The sequence below is a fragment of the Protopterus annectens genome, chromosome 7.part0, assembly GCF_019279795.1.
Source record: "Protopterus annectens isolate FY-2018-M chromosome 7.part0, PAN1.0, whole genome shotgun sequence".
NCBI classification, from domain to species: domain Eukaryota; kingdom Metazoa; phylum Chordata; order Ceratodontiformes; family Protopteridae; genus Protopterus; species Protopterus annectens.
This window is the reverse complement of record NC_056739.1, coordinates 613,677,838-613,695,786: the sequence shown is the minus strand read 5'-3', so window position 1 is coordinate 613,695,786 and position 17,949 is coordinate 613,677,838.

Sequence of the window (17,949 nt, the reverse complement as noted above, 5' to 3'; positions counted from 1 at the left end):
ATTATTCCAGGCATAAAAATTCAAAGGGGGATTCCAGGGTGACTCTTTGTCACCACTGCTATTTTGTCTTGCCCTTAACTCATTAAGCTGTCTACTTCACAAATTAAGTCATGGCTACAATTTGGTTCCCAGAAGACAAGTATAAAGACTTCTCATCTTCATTTTGTGGATGATTTAAAACTGTATAGCTCATCAGATAAAGAACTGAAAGCACAACTGCAAGTGATCAAAACTTTTTCAGATTATATAAGAATATCATTTGGTCTTCATAAATGTGCAAAAGCAACTTTTAAAGCAGGAAAGCTGCAGCAACAAGAAAACATCTACCTGAGACAGGAATGGAATATAAAAGAACTTGAGCAAGAGAGAGTATATAAATATTTGGGATTTGATGAAGGATCAAAAATAAAACATGAAGAAATGTGAATAAAACTTAGTAAGGAATATTCTAGAAGATTAAAATTAATATTGAAAACAGCACCGACATCTAGGAACAAAGTCCAAGCAGTAAACCAATTTGCTCTTCAAGTCCTAACTTACAATTTTGGAGTGACTGACTGGCCCCAAACAGTGTTGGATTGGCTGGACAGGAAAATAAGAAGGATGCCTCATGCTTATAAACTTATTTATAAAAAACACTGTATATCAAGACTATATATTCTCTTATTCAGAAGGAGTTATGGGCCTCCTCACAATTGATTACGTGTATAGATCTCGTATTGTAGGACTACATACATATCTGCTGACCACACAAGACCCAAATGTAGAGAAAGTTTTAAAACTAAGATGACTTCCCTGCTAACTTTAGCAGCAGCATATTGGTGTCAAGTGGAAGTCAAAATAGAAGTAGACAAAAATCAGGCAGCAACTGAATGTGCCAAAAAACAAAAGAAAGAATATAAGGTGAAGGACCAGATGAGAAGGCAAGAAATATGGAAAATGCATAAATATAGTTGCAGGTATAGAAAACTCTTGGAACAACCTCATGTTGATCAGAATCAAATGCAGGAATAGTTAAAGAGAGGTGAATTTAAACCAAAAGACCCAAGAAAATGGAGCACATACACATTGGTTTACAAAGTCTAATGAACATGTGGGAGAAACAGACAAATGTAGGTTTTGTAAAACAGAACTGGAAACAGTTGCACATGTTGCTGGTTGTGTTATACTAATTGCAGAAGGACTGTATACTGAAAGGCATAATAATGTGGCAAGACTGTTGCACTGGGAATTGTTCAAACATTATAATGAAGTAGATGAAAAACATTGCAGACATGAACCACAAAGCATTATAGAAAATGATGAAGTTTACACCACATGGGATCACCCATTACCAACAGTTCAAAAAACAGATGCAGGAAAACTAGATACTGTAGTTTATGAAAAGAAGACAAAATTATCATTGATCATTGAAACTACTACACACAGTGACTTCAATGTCTTACATACAGAGAGGCACAAAGTCATAAAATACCAGGATTTGTAAGCAGAAACAAAGGCAATGTGGAGGAAGCATACCCAGACAGTTCTAATCGTAGTAGGAGCAACAGGTCTTATAAAAAGAATTTGCTAATGTACTTAGACATGTAATGCCATATAAATTGCAGGAGTTAGTACTGGGCATATTGTGGGTGCTGGGAAAAGCACTTCTGGCTAACATCAAAGATTAAAAACAATACTAATTTCATGAACTTTAATCGTACTTTGAATTATTATTAGAAACCCAACAATGCTAAAGTTCTAATAATACCCCTAAATTCAACAATAGGGAAAATTATATGTTTAACAGCAATATGTAGACCTGCAGGGAATAACACTGATACTGCTGAAAACTGTAGTGCTTAGAGACTTAAATGTAGATTGGAAATTCATAAATTCCACTATCCCCACTGAATTCATAAACTTGTATAACTTTAAGCAATGACCAACCACACCCACTATTATCAATAAAACTTCAGGGAGCCCCTTCAACATTAGACTGGATCTTTATAAACATTCCAGACAAACTGACAAAAGTAGGCTGCATAAGAAAGTGACCACATACCAACATATACCATAAAAACATATTATCTATAACCAAATATGGAATATTACCAATTTCGGCAAAGATATTTTCAATGAAACACTAAAACAATATAACTGGAATGCACTTAGAACAATACCACTAGATACTGCTGTAGAACACATTAATGTATTCTTACAGACCTTAAATAATCTAGCATCAGTAAATAACAAAAGAGTTAAGTCCAGCCATGCAGCGTGGCTAACAAAAGAAACAAAAAACCCATGCTAAAAAGGGATAAAACCTGGAAAGATTGTTATGAAAATAGAACTCAAAATGCCTTCCAGTAATTTAGACTTCTTAGAAACCTTGCAAAACTCCATGTCAAACAGGACAAGCAAATACACTATACCAACCTACAAGACAAACATCAAAACAAGCCAAAACAATTTTGGTCATCACAAAATAAACTACTCCACCCTGGCAAGGCCACCACTCCCTTTCCAAAAATGGGCAGTATGACAGACTCTATTCCCGCACAGTTTAATTCCTACTTTATAAAATCAATATTATCTCTCTCTTAGACATTAATACATCTGGCCCCTCTGGCTACCCTTCTCCAACCAAAACCACCAACAGCTCTAAAATTTTAGACCAGCACCCACTTCACTCATAGTAAAGTTGTTCCTTAAACTAAAAACGTCCTCCATAGTTGTAAACCAACTATCATCAGACTACCTAAAACTGGTTGCTGAAGTCATAGCCTGCCCTGTGCCCATACTGATTAATAGGTCCATATCAGAAAGATACATCCCATCACTGTGGAAAAATTCCCACATTATACCATTGCACAAAGGTGGCACATCTACAGTGTTTTATATCTACAGACTGAATAGCGATTCTCTCCCACCTCTCCAAAAATTAGAGAAATGCATATATATGCAGCTGATGCAATACCTAACTTCATATAACATGCTCTCAGGAATACAACATTTATTATTTTATTTTATTTTATTTGCAGTTGGTTTACCAGGATAGTCCATTGGGCCAAAATAACCCGTTTTCAATGGAGTCCTGGGGAGAAAAGCTCCAATACAGACAAAGACAGGTACATGCAAAAATTACAATAATACTTATACAGAGTAAAAGATAAAACATTTAACACATTTAGGCTCAAAAATTCAAGAAGCATTCAAAACAATAAAATCTGATGTGGATTAAATGTTAGGGGAATAAGTTAAAAGAGTAATGTTTTATGCATTCAAAGAAGTTGTTCAGAAGAAGACATAGACTTGCATTGCAGGGTAGGTATTCTGAGGGAACATAAGCTTAGATAGGAAGAGTTATGTATCATATATGGGAAGAAGAATGGGATAACGTAGAATTATGAGGGGAGGGAGCAAGAACAATCCCATTGGGGCCTTAGATATGTATGAAGAGATTTTTTGAACATGTACTGGTTAGAGGTGGTACGAATGGATGGTGGAAGTGAGTTCCAGAGACGAGCAAGATTAAAAGATAATAGGTGTTTACCTGGGGGATGAGATGGTTTATGTACTTGTAGTAGGTTTTGATTGTTAGACCTTAAGACTCTGTTAGGTAGGTGCATTTTGAGGGTGGAAGACAGGGAGGGACAGAGAGAGGGGCTAAGGATGAGTTTGTGAGCGAAAGTCAGCTGTATATATATGAGTTGATTAGGTAATTCGAGCCAGTTTAGTTTATGGAGAGAGGAACAGTGATGAGTAGTGGCCTATGGCTGTTGGCGAATTTGGCAATTTTGTTATAGCAGGAGGAAAGCTGTTTTTTTAGAGAAGTCTGAAGATTGGTCAATAATGGAGCCCCATAGAGAAGGGAGGGGATGAGAAAAGAGGAAGCAAGTGTGATTTTGGAAGAGCTTGTAAGGTATTGGTTCTGACGGTATAACATACCTAGTTTTTGATGGGTTTTTTAATATTTAGTTGAAGATGGGAGTTGTAAGTAAGCCGATTGTCAATCTGTACACCAAGTAGCTTAGTTTTGGACACTAGTTCAAGGAGTGAGTTATTTTGGCTGGTAATTGAGAAAGAGTTCATGTTGAAGGAAGTGGATTTTGAGGGGGTGAATACCATAAGTTTTGTTTTGGAGGCATTGAGTGCTAAGTGATTTGATTTCATCCAATGTTCAGTAATTGAAAAAGCTTCCTGAGTAAGTTTTTGGAGCAGAGAGGGGGAGGTGGCAGAGCAGATGATGGTTGAATCATCTGCATATTGGATGATGTTTGCAAATGGGATAGATTTGTGATAATCATTGATAAATATATTAAAGAGAAGGGGACCAAGAATAGATCCTTGAGGAACTCCAGTAAGGGTACTAAACATGGCTTTAGGCCCCAGCACACCACCACTACTGCTCTACTACATTTTACCAGTGTAATAAACCAGCATGGAAAGGATGGTCTGCTTGTTTCCATCATGTTCTTAGACTTGTCAAAGGCATTTAATACTCTCTGACACCAACAACTGCTCATTCGACTCTCCTCAATAGGGCAGTCACAAAACTCCTTGTCATGTTTATTTAGTTACCTATCTTGAAGACAGTAAGCTGTTAAATGGCAACAAACTCACATCCTTCATCAGGACCCTATCCTGTGTCTTTGCCTATTTAATATATTTATCAATGACCTCCACACCTCCACTCACCATGTTAGTTTAGTTCAATACACAGATGATTCAACATTAATATGCATGGTCTCAACAATAATTAAACTCCAAGATATTACCCAAAAATATTTCTCCTCCATAGAAACCTGGCTCAAAGAATCAAACTTCTTACTCAACCCCAAGAAAACTTAAGCCAAAAAAGTAATTAAATAATAATGTCATTGAAACTGTAACTCACAGGAAACTTTTAGGTGTTATAATAGATGACAGTCTCAGATATACTGCACACCATTAAATATACTCACCAGAAACTAGACTCACTTTGTAGGCTCAATGGATTCTTTACAGATACTGCAAGAAAAACTCTAGCCATCACCTTCTTACTGTCGACTGTCTTATATGCTGCTCCTTTCTTAACTAACTTAAACAATACTCAAAAAAAGAAAGAAACTCACCCTCTGCTACAATAAAATAGCTACATTTGCTAACAATCTCCCTCATAGGGCCTACCATTGCCATAGCTTACAACAATTAAATTGGATTGAACTGTACAACTTCCTAACACATTTACACCTAACTACAGCACACAAACTCATTCATCATCTAAAAAAAATGCCTTGCACTAAAAAAGCGTATTACTGCCATACTGTCCAGCAAGGGACCTCCACTCTAGTAACAAATTCGTATTACTTACAAATAAGTCAAATAATGTTGCAGGAGACTCACTCTACTCCCAATACATTGCTAACTCTGGAATAGTATCCCCACATAAATACAACTCTCCAACAAACTGACTAGTTTTAAACCACTGCTTAAACATCTTAACCAATCCTGGTCCTGCACATGCTCATCACCAGGTTAAGACTTTGTGCTCACTGTACAATACTCTCCTTAAACAGAATACTCTCAACCTCTGACTGAAATGACAAAACTATTTTTATACATAACTGCTGCCTGTACAATCTAATAAGGTGCACGTGGTCTTTCTCTTTAGTAACTTCTACCTCTGTAAAGTCTTCAAATGTATAAACATATGCAGCAAAAACTGATCAGGTTATAAAAATAGCTAATGAGTAGATTACTGCATTGGCTAATATTTGTTATTTAGGTGGTAACTTATCTGCTGCAGAGGAAGCATGTTTCACTTCCATTAATAATCTAGGAATTGAGCAGGAAACAACTGATAAAAGATTAAGTTATAAGCTTTTAGATTCTTTGACTGGCTCAAAGTCAGAGGTTGAGAATATGTTTTTATTTTTATTCATTATTTTATTTGCATTTGTTTACCAGGAAATTCTGACTGGACGCAAGTCCTTTTTCAGCGGATGCCTGGGGACAAATGCTCCACATCATGTACATGATAGAGATACAAAGTTGCAGCAACAGTAAACAACATTACATGTTGTTGGCTTTAATACAATAACAAGATATTGATTATCAACAGTATATACAGTAAATGTTGCAAGTTAAGATAGTTTCTTGTCATTTATAATATTAATAACAAAGTTGTCAGACAAGATTTTAAAGTAAAGGGTTAGGAGTTGGGGGGGGCATTGTAGGGAAGTGTTGTTTGTTTAGAGATACTATACTTTCAGTGAAGTGTTTGTTGAAGGATTCAGCAATACTGCTGGAGGAGGGGGGAATGGATGGCTGGGGGGGTATCAAACTTCCCTGGGTGGAGGATAGTGTTAACAGTGTACCAGAATTGCTTAGGGTTGTGGTTGGTAGAGTTTAGGGTGGATTTATAGTAGAGGGATTTGTCTAATTTTATATGCTTTTTGGCTTTATTGCACAGTTCGGGGAATGATTGCCTATCTGAGTTATTTTTTGTTAGTCGCCAGTGCTCCCAGGCCTTATCTCTGGATTTTATTAGGGTTCTGGTGGTCTTTTGTAACCAAGGGGCACACCTGGATCTGACTTTGGCTTTTCTTACAGTAGCATGGGTGTTCAGGATGGAGAGGAAGGTACTGTTGAAGAAGTGGACAGCCTCATCTAGGTTGAGGTATTTTAGTGGTGACCAGTTAATTTTTTGCAGGGAGGAGATGAAGGAGTTGGGGTTGAAGTTGGACTTGTTCCGTATTTGCCTGTGGACAATGAGCTTGAGACTGTGTGTGTGGTGCCGAATTAGGAAAGTGGGGGAGTGGTCACTAAGACTGTCGGGTAAACAGTCTGCTAGGTAAGACTGAGGGGCTTTGTTGACTAGGATCCAGTCGAGTAAGGTATGATTGTTAGGGTTTTTGTTGATTCGGGTAGGAGATAGGATGAGTTGAGTGAACCCATGGAGATTAAGGTGAATGGTTGGAAGATTGTTATTACAGGATTGTCAGATGATGTTAAAGTCGCAGAGAATTATGCTTTCCTGGGGTAGGGATAGAGTAGCCCAGCTCAGGATATTTTCTAGGGGTGTAATATTTTGCCCTGGTGGGAAATAGCATCCTATGATATAGATTGTTTTGTTTGGATTTAGTTTGAGATTGGCATAAAGGATTTCTTCATTGTTGTGGTGAGGGGCAGATGAGTTCAGGAGTTGAATATTGAGGTGGTGTTTAAATATCAATGCTACACCACCTCCTTTTTTGGACAATCTGTCTATGTGAAGGATGTTGTATTCAGGTGGAAGTATTTCCTCACTTGTGAGGTTAGGTTTGAGCCAGGTTTCAGCTAGGAAGAGAATATCTGGGGAATATATGCTTATGCTGGAATGTAGTTCTTGGATTTTATTGCATATGCTTCTGATGTTTAGGGACATTATAAGTAGGTCTGTTGTTTTTTTTTTTTTGGCTAGGAGTTGAGTTGGGGGGGGGGTTTGCTTGGACTGGGGTTTGTGGTTGGGTTGGATTTGGGAGGACCAGGGTTTGGATGGATGCCTCCAGCTCATTCGAGCAAACGTCTGAGACCCATATACATATATATATATATATATATATATATATATATATATATACACACACACACACACACACAAATATAACTGTAGTAACTTTCTCCTTTACACAAATGTGCCTTTTGTATATTGAACTTCCTTGTTGTCTCTGAATATTTCTGTAAAATTCTATGTCAGATCTACACTGTACTTGCCAATGTTAATCTTGTTTGTATTGGAGCTTTTTTTCCTGGGCCTCTACTGAAAATGGGCTCACCCCCAGATGGACTATCCCGGTCAACAAATGTAAAATAAAATAAATAATAAATAAATTGAGTGGGGAGTACCTATATATATTTAGTGAGACAAAAATCTCTATTTCACTTAGATTGTATCTGAGTATTTGCAGTTTGTCAAGCAAGGATTGTGCTCAAATCCTATAAATATGTTTTACCATTATTTAATGGCTGACTCATGAATGTGAATGAAAGGATTTTGAAAGTCACAAGTCTGAAAGCACAGATTTGAGCATCTAGTAGCTTGAATGATATAATTTCAAAAAACAACACATTTAAATCCAAATGTCTGAAATTTGTAAAGTTGAAAACTAGTATGTCTGTACACCACTGTTTAACATACAAAACCTTAGCCCTGACCATAAGGAAGGCCCCAAACCCCAGTGATAACACCAACCAAGATTTCATTGCTAAAGTAACTAGTTCTATTGCTGTTACAACAATCACAGCCAAGCAAACAGCAGTGCACACAAGACTGAGAACAAGGTGGAAAGACCTGAATTGTGAGAAATTAGCTTGCTATCAAAAACTGTCTTTGGACTCCCTCTACATCAGGTTGTCTACACAAGAGCTACAAAAGCTATACAACCTTAGAAATCCAGGTCTGACATTCAGATAACCTACTTTAAGCACAAATAAACACATCTTGATCTACATACTCCCCAACCAGATAACTAGGCATTTCCCCATACCTTAGCAGTAAATCCACCCAAATGTTATCCTAAACAAACTGAACTCCAGGCAGTTATAGTAACCCCTGCCCCCCCCCCCCTCAGTCATTCCTGTTGAAACCATGGATCAGCACTTCCCTATAACTTCTGTAGCCAGTCTGAGGGAGATGTGTAGTTTGAGACAGTGTAAGAATTTTCTTGTGGTGTCTGATGATCATCTACTACTCAAACACCATAACATTGTACAGGAGAGATGTACAGATATACTGTCCTTGACGGAAAACAATCTCACACACAGTAAACTCAGGTACTAAACTCATCAGCAGTACACCACACTTCACTAAGGCTATCACAATACACAAAATCCATCATATTCTGAGGTTCTAAAGATTAACTTGCCTAAACCCAAAGACCTTCAAAACACAACACAGGCACAAAAAACACTCAGCAAGTTAAGCCTGACATAGCACATGGAGTCCCAAATTTCCAGATGCTGAACGCATAAAATAGGCATCGACCCAACCAAACATTCTACTTATAGGTGACTCCATTGTAAGGCATACAGATGTACCTCTTACCAGGCCGAGCAAGGAAAGGGCGACGGTTAATTGGCTGATAAACCTATGAAGGTGTTACTGATGAATGCTTGGTGCCTAAACAAGAAACGCTCTCACCACAAGCTCTTCTCACCCTGAGGATGTAAATGTTTAGGTAGTGACTGAGACATGGTTTAAACCCATGGTGAACACTCTGGCTGTGCAGTGGAATAACGACTTCTGCATGTTTAGAACAGCTATTGTGCAGGAGGGGAAAACAGTTGGATGGGTGTCAGTCTTCATCCAGAAGAGACTCATTTCAAGGCCAGTAAAGCAGTGTGATGCACTATAGCTTCTTCATGTCCAAATAACCATCAGAAAGGTCTCACACCATATATTAGCTAGCTATAGAACTCCCTTTATGATCCAAGAAAGCCACAACTCATCTACAGGAAATGGTATCACTGAGTATTAAACTCAATACCATTTTCCTAGGTTTTCTAATCTGTCCAGCTATAGACTGGGAAAGCTACAACACCAGTAGTGCAGAAGCACAGAGATTCCTGGACTTTACTAATACAAATGCCCTAGAACTAATCATCAAAAGTACCCACTATGTGAAACAACAGCTTGGATCTTGTCCTTACAAATATGGGGGCCTCCTAAGTGATACACTGGCAATCTTTAAATCCCCACCAAACCCAGTTAACTCCTCTGAATAAGCAGAAATGTTCACCACACTATACCATCATGTAAACAGCTGCACAGATGTAGGTGTACCCCACAGGACCAAGTGCAAGACAAAATCCAAAATTCAGCCTCCATTTTGATTAAAGGTAAAAAGAGTAATTTCCAGAATATCAGAGACTTCATCATTGAAATAAACAAACAACTCAGGAGCTTAATAAATTATACCAAACCCAAGTCTGAGTTTCTAATAGCCACCCAAGGCCTAATACAGTGACATGGTCTTTTATAGTTATGTCCCTAATATTAGAAGCACAATGTAGCAATGCACTGAGCTGATTGTGAACAATATTACCTACACTGAGGCTGAAGATACAACAAACCTATTGTCCTTAAGTACAGTTCAAACTTTATCCCTCTCTCCCTCAACTCACTTGTTTCCAGCTATCACACAAGGCCAAGTGCTGAAAGTGCTCTTAAAAACTAAAAATGTGCATCAGTAGTTCCTGACAATATGCCTGAATGCATCTTAAATAGCACAAAGCTCAATTTAGCAACACCCCTAACAACACTGTTCAGTCTTAGCCTTCATGCAGGTTTTGTCCAAGTGAATGGAGAACAACTACAGTCATTCCCCTGCATAATGGAGGACATTTCACTGACCCAGGAAATTACAGACCCAAAATTCTGACTAGCCTTTCATGGAAAGAATTATAGAACTAATTGATAAGGATATAGGGAACCTCCAAACACTGGTCACATCTCAGTCTGGATTCAAGGACAAGTCATGCTTACTCAGCCTGGTGGAGTTCTTTTGAAATGTTCACCAAATAAATGAATAAATTAAAGTAAAATGGTGCACACTGCATACCTTGACCTGGCAAAAGCTTTTGACACAATCCCCCACTCAGGCGTAGTAGAAAAGCTAAATACAGTGATAATAAATTCCTACATCACCCACTGTATTGCCATTTGTCTCAAGGATAGTATGCAGTAGATTCAAGTAGGGGAAGCTACCTCCACAAAGAGACCAGTTATCAGTGGAGTCTCCTAGGATTTAGTACTGGGACCTTTTCTCTTTGGCATCTACTTCTCTAAAGTAAAAGCCAATACCTAATAGCTTTGTCTGAATTAGCTGGCAGATGCCTGCAAGGTAGTAGCAGTCACTGAATGGCAAAATGGCTTAGTCATCCAGCAGGAAGATTTAACCCAAATAAATAGCTGGTGACACAATCATGGATTAAAATTAAAAAGTGTATTATCATATACTTAAAGAAGTCTTCTACCCCAGTGAACTACTACAATGAAAATACAGCATTAAGAGTTGACTTAGTTATTTGGAATTTGGTAGCATATGTGGACAGTGACCAAACTTTTGGCCAACACGTGTCTACCATAATAAGAAAGTCTTCTATATTGCCCAGATTAAAAATAAAGGGTTTGTGTCTAGATCTAGAGATATTGTTGTCACCCTTTACTCACTCCTCAAGGCCAGTCATTGAGTATAATGTCCCCATTGGCATGTATACATCCAGACACATGCAACAATTGGAACACCCACACAGATACTATACAAAATGTATAAAATGATAAAAAAATTCTTATACAGACTGACTCAAAGCCGTCACTGTACTTGGTATCCCACAGACTGCTAGCAGGTGACCTGTGGCTGGCACACAAGGCATCCTCTGACCCAGTACTGATGGACCTATTACACATCAGCAATGAATTGGCATAAGAAAAACTTGATCCAGGGATCTAAACCTCTTATGCAGCATCAACAGAATGGTTTGGAGGGACAGGTATATTTCACAGAGGATACTGCTGCTGTGCAACAGACTCCCCATTCACATAAAACAAAGTTTATCCCAGTCAGTGTTCAAGTGCAAATTGGATCAGTAAATGTACCCCAGGACTTCCTCCTGTGCTATTAATAGACAGAGGCAGCTCTTAAATGCATTATCCCCACATATGTGCCTCCTCAAATTATCTATCATATGATCCCAATTTTTTTCACTAGGGGTAATAATAATTATATAATTATCAAACAGGGAATGGGTAAGGTCAGTGTAAGTCCAAACAGGACAGGATAAGTTAATTCAAGAAACAAAAGAGAAATTGGCTAGGTTTAAAATGGGTTGCAGGGGCAGCAGACCTAGCTATATACCAAATCATGTCAACTTCAAGGACTGGCAGTCCTTCCTAATGCATGACCAGCTATTATTCCTATGATACTAGCCTTAATATCTGAGTGTAATAACATGTGCCTCAAACAAACATTTTTATGTTTGAATATGTTTCTCTTCCCCACCTCATTTTATAGGTATTTTTTCTTCTCCTAGCAAAAGCTATCAAACACAACAGCATTGTGCTCTTTTTTTCCCCATCTCACTTTCACAATATATTTTACAACCATCCTATATTTCAATATTATTTATTTATTTATTGTTTTTATTTGCCAGATTTGTCCAACTGAATTTAGTCAAAAGTCCATTTTCAGAAGAAGCCCTAGAAGAAAAGCTTTAACATATTACAAACATTTTTTAAGCAAAATTTAATAATTTACATAAAGAGACATTAAGAAATATAAATTAACAATTGCACATTTATTTGCTAATTAGATTACATTCATATGAAACAAACTATTATAGTATAAAATATACTTTTGCAATTGTAGTTAAGAGGTATATTACTGGGTTTGTCAGATAATAGTTTGCATAATTAGTACTTAGGAATTCAAAGACATGGAGGTGACAGAAGGAACTAAGTAGGGCAAAAAATTTTAATATTATAGTTGAGGTGGGTATAAAGCAAGCTATATATATATATATATATATATATATATATATATATATATATATATATATATATATGGCTATTGCAAGTTTTATATTAGAAGTACAGAGGTGAGGGTGAGCAGTTTCACAAAACTATGTATATAGCGGGAGATGCTAGGAAAACTATCTAAGTATGTGTAAAAAATTGCAGTGGAGTATAGGATTTTGAATTAAGAGAAAGGGTTTGATGATATGGTAATCTGAAGATATACGGGAACAGATGCATTCATTTGATAGGTGTAGGGTTAGTTGTGTTGTAAATGAGTTGACATTCTGAATGGATTTCATTGGTAGTGGGATGTGGTTCCTTAGAATGAATTTCACTGGTAGTGGGATGTGGTTCCTTAGAATGGGTTTCACATGTAGTGAGATGTGGTTCCTTAGAATGGATTTCACTGGTAGTGGGATGTGGTTCCTTAGAATGGATTTCACTGGTAGTGGGATGTGGTTCCTTAGAATGGATTTCACTAGTAGTGGGTTGTGGTTCATTAGTTTAGCTTGACTGTGTGTATATAGAGAGTTACCTGCAGTATTAGATGATTTGGTTATAGTAATTAGTCCTTTTTCTCTAGAGTGTAAAATTCTATCAGGGAATTAGTACTGCATTAAGTTAAGGGCTGTGCAATATTCTGGCTTACAGAGACGTCAGTCTGTGTACTGTAGTCAGTAGAGAAAGAGATCTGTGATATCGTAGTTACAACCAGTTTAATTGTCTAAGACAAGTGGTGTGTTTTGGTGTTATAATTTACTGCAGATTTTCTATTTTATTATAACATTACTCAGATTTGGACAGTTGTGAGGCATGAGGTTAGCATAGACTGGGGATGCATACAGGCGAGATGACAGTGAGAAAGTAGAGGCTATCTGTTTTCTGACTATGATAATGAGGTAAGTTGTTATGCTATATAATGTACCTAGTTTTCAATGATTTTTTTAACCACATGCACATGGTGGTTGAATTTTTACTGGTCATCTATGATGACATCCAGTCATTTTGAGTGGTTTACTTGTTTTTACATGCCTCAGGATTCATGAAGCTTGCACAAGGTGCAGGCGTAGCGTAGGCGATATAATGCCAAATACGGCCGCCGAGCGATTCAGGTATAATCCAATTCCACGTGCACTACCAGCGTATGCCAGATCTGTGCAGCCCTCAGCTCAGGTATGATAATCACCCCATATGCAGTACTGCACCATGCAAATGAAGGAACATAGCGATTCAGTAAGTGCTGCAGGCGTAGCGTAAGCCTACAGAAATGTAAACCAAAAGAAAAACGGTTTACATTTTGCCAAACAGAACATCAGAGCTATGAAAGTGGACCAGACTCATGTATTACAAAGTTAACATATGCCAATGGCTAAATATACAGCCAATGGCATAAGAAAAGATGCAAAACACCTAAAAAACAACATTTAATGTCATGTCCACAGTAACGCAAAGTACAACCGCAGGGCATGTGTGCGCAAATGGGAACACAAGGAAAATATATACAAATGTCATAAAATCGCAATGTAATACAAATCATGATTTCACCAAAACACTCAATGGTATGCATGGTACACCACAACCAAGCTGCAAGGGTTGCTAAGGGTCTGTGACAGTGTTCGGCGCAGTAACTATGAATTAGTAGTCAATGCTATGCAAATGAGGCAAGTAATAGTGACTCGCAAACTTCCCACTGGACAAAGGATGTACCATATGGTGCAGCACTACAACACCGAGGAGTGGTTTGGAGGTATACATGACATCAGCAGTGGGGTGTGCCACCGTAGCTGTAAGCACATTGGAGCAATGCAAATCTGGGCTGCCCGTTGCTAAGCAAAGCCGCAGGATAAGGGTGGGGATATAGGTATAGCATTGTTTAGCTGAGAGCACATATGGTGCCCGAAAGCGCATGTGCACGTGGATGAAAATGTGCCTGAAACCCGGTAAGTGGACGCACGCTCCGCGCACCATAGCTCAAACAGGAAGGTTAGGGGAAGAAAATAAGGAAGTGCCGCAGTAGGGTAATTGGAGTACAACTGAGCAATTAAAACCTATTAACTCACAGTGGGCAATCGACGGCAGCTAACAAGTCTGCTTGCAGCAACCTGCAGAACAGGATAGGGGAGGTGTCGGATTGCAAAGAAAAGAGAACTGTCACCGCAGAGCAAAGCAAACCTGCAGTAGATTGGCCATAGAACACATTTCGCAAGATAAGCCAGGTTTTGGAAAGTACAAAAGAAAGCAGGCTGCTGGATGCATGCCAGAAAATAGGAGGGGAAATGTTAAGAAATGTTAAGGGAAGGGCAAGAGGTAATCCACGGCAGCTAAATGTAATTCAACACCAAAGGCACCACAATAGCAGTACCTGTGGTAAAACACATAAGATACCCTGTAGCTCCGATTGTACATACACACCCTATGACATCATCAGTGTTCAAAGCACAATAGTATAAAGTGTGAAGGCACCTTACACACACCTGTGTATTCCCAAACACTGCACCATCGGTGTAAACAGACGGGGAACTTTTACAATGTACATGTTGGGAGCTGCCATAGCTGTGATTCATCACCATGTATTAAAGACTGAAGGTGTTGTGGAGGATGATGCTGACAACCACCGCAGGCTCTGGAGGAGGAGAAGAGTGTTCAGACCAAGGGTAACCTACCAGGGGCTACATAATCTGGAGATAGTAGAGCATTACAGGGTGGACAGGGACATCTTACAGCAAATAGTTGAGCTGTGCCGGCCACGCCTGAGATCCAAAAACAACAGAGGGGAACCGATCCCAGTGGACACGAAGGTATGTGTAAGCTTGAGAATACTAGCCACAGGTACCTTTCAAAGGCCAACTGGAGATATAATGGGAATCTCACAGGCATCAGCATCCAGGGTATGACACCAGTTCCTGGATGCCATGTTACCACATGCCAATGAGAATATATACTTCCCCCGAACTCAGGAGGAGTTGGCCAGCAGTATGCGTCTCTTCCACCATGTGGCACACTACCCAGAGGTACTGGGTGCGATAGACTGTACGCACATACATATCAAGTCACCACCCAGTGAGCATGGTAGGCACTACATAAACCACAAGGGATACCACTCCATCAACTGCCAGGTTGCGTGCAATGCCCAGGGCATTATCATGGATGTGTGTGCTGGCAACCCTGGAAGCTACCATGACTCCCACATCTGGCATGCCTCACAGCTGTATCAGGTATTTGTCAGGAGGGGGCATCCCATATGGCCACCTTGTGGGGGATGCTGGCTATGCACTGGAGCTGTGGATGATGACTCCCATCAGAAATGCACACACACCCATGCAAGAACACCATAATGAGGCACACGCACAAACCCGAATCATCATAGAGCATGTATTTGGGATGCTGAAATCACAGTTCCATTGCTTGGACATATCTGGTGGTGCCTTGCCGTACTCTCCAGGCACGTGTGCCCACATCTTCATAGTATGTGCCATGCTACATAGTATGATCCTGTGGAATCAGCTGCAGCAGGGACATAATGGTGAAGGCCCTCACAGCCCACCACAATTGCCAAGGCCATCACAGGCACAGAGGGATTCAGACCATGAACACCCTGTGCCAGCCCCAGTGGGCAGATGGAGGCATGCCCAATATGCCCACACCTTGGCAAAGAGGGAACATATAGCACATACACTGACAGTGTAGGCCCCTATGGACTGACACACCTATCCACCTGCACACACAGTAAACTGGATGGCACACACACACACACAACCACCTATAAATTGTAATGTATAGGTGGCCTACTGTGTGAATCCTACATAGGCAGCCCTCAACCATTGCATACACAACAGCTATTGGAACAAGGAAAGTCAACACCTGAACAGTACACGCACCTAACAGCATATGTTGATACTGTATGTATAGGTTCCTAGGTACATCGGTAGGTACATGCCCGATTGTCAGAGGCCATTCATCAACCGAGGCAAACAGTGTCTGCTGTCGCCACCACATTGATTAAACAACTGTCCCTCAGTGGAGCAGAGTCAGTTGCAGGATCCATGTGTGTAATCACTGTTCCCCACACACTCTGCATGGATTCCCTGGTGTGTTACTGAGGGGCTCCATATAATGTAATCAGGGACGTAGTGGCAAAGCATGGGGAGTACCCATGACAGGTATCTGTCACCCCAGCATGCTCCACCTATGGTTGTGTGAAGGTGTAGCACATTATAGTGTGTGGCTCACTGTGACATAGATTCCCAATGCTGGAGCACATCCATTAAACATCACTTGGACATACCATGAATAGGTCTCATCCATATGTAAACTAACTGAGTTACACATTTAATTGCAGTATGGAGTAACAGCCGTAGTAAAGTCCACATACAAAACAACATAACACGTGTACAAATCCCAGATGCCCAAGTGGTAAATGCACTGACTGTCGTGCATGTTCCCGGTTCCACGTCCTGCAAGGGCCGTTACGTAATCCCGAAGGCACAAATAATGAATGTTGGATGCAGGTCATCAGATCAGGTTTAGCACATGTTAGCGGGTTTATGCATTGGCAAGTGCTGGTAAGCGTCGTTTAAACATGACTATATGGATATGCGTGAAACAGGGCTAAGCTTTGCTGAATATCGCACAGATCACGGTCAACGATGTCCAGAACAGGTGAAACTAGCATTATTCACCCCTGTACTAATAGTGCCTGCTCTGTAAGGTAAAATGACCACTGCCAGGAGTAGAACACGCAATCATGTACACAATCCCCTAACACTAAGCTACCCAAGATGTACCAATGGCAGGTGTGTATTGTGACAGGTTAAAACACAAATGTGTGGAGTTCAGGAAACAGTATACACTGCCATGTACACAACGAAAGTGTGTTCTCCCTCTCACTCTCTCTCTCTCTCTATATATATATATATATATATATATATATATATATATATATATATATAAATTAGAGATAGAAAGGGTGATAGAGAGATATATGTCGATATATACGGATTTACCTATATCTGCAAATATATAGATAGGTCAACGACATGTACACAACCATGGAGGTACAAATAAATAGGACACTGCCAACTACCGAATGTTTTACATACTGAAACGCGTAATCACGAAGCTTAAAGACCGAAAGACCACAGTACCGGAACACTAGAACTGCGAGTAATATTATCACGATGTTAAGGGACATTTAGTTATCGCTGCCGGTGCTGCAGTCCAGGTAGGTACTGTGTTCAACTGTGTTTGTGATTGCTGTAGTCTGTGTAAGTGTGTGTTGAGGGTGCCATGTGCATTTCCGTGGGACTGTAATGTGTGTGTGTGTGTTTGCATCGTTAGTGCTAACTCGGAGGTAGATCATTACGGTAGGTGTGGTCATAGCTGGCCATAGGAATACGGTTACCACCTGTCCCACTTTAAGAGGGACAGCC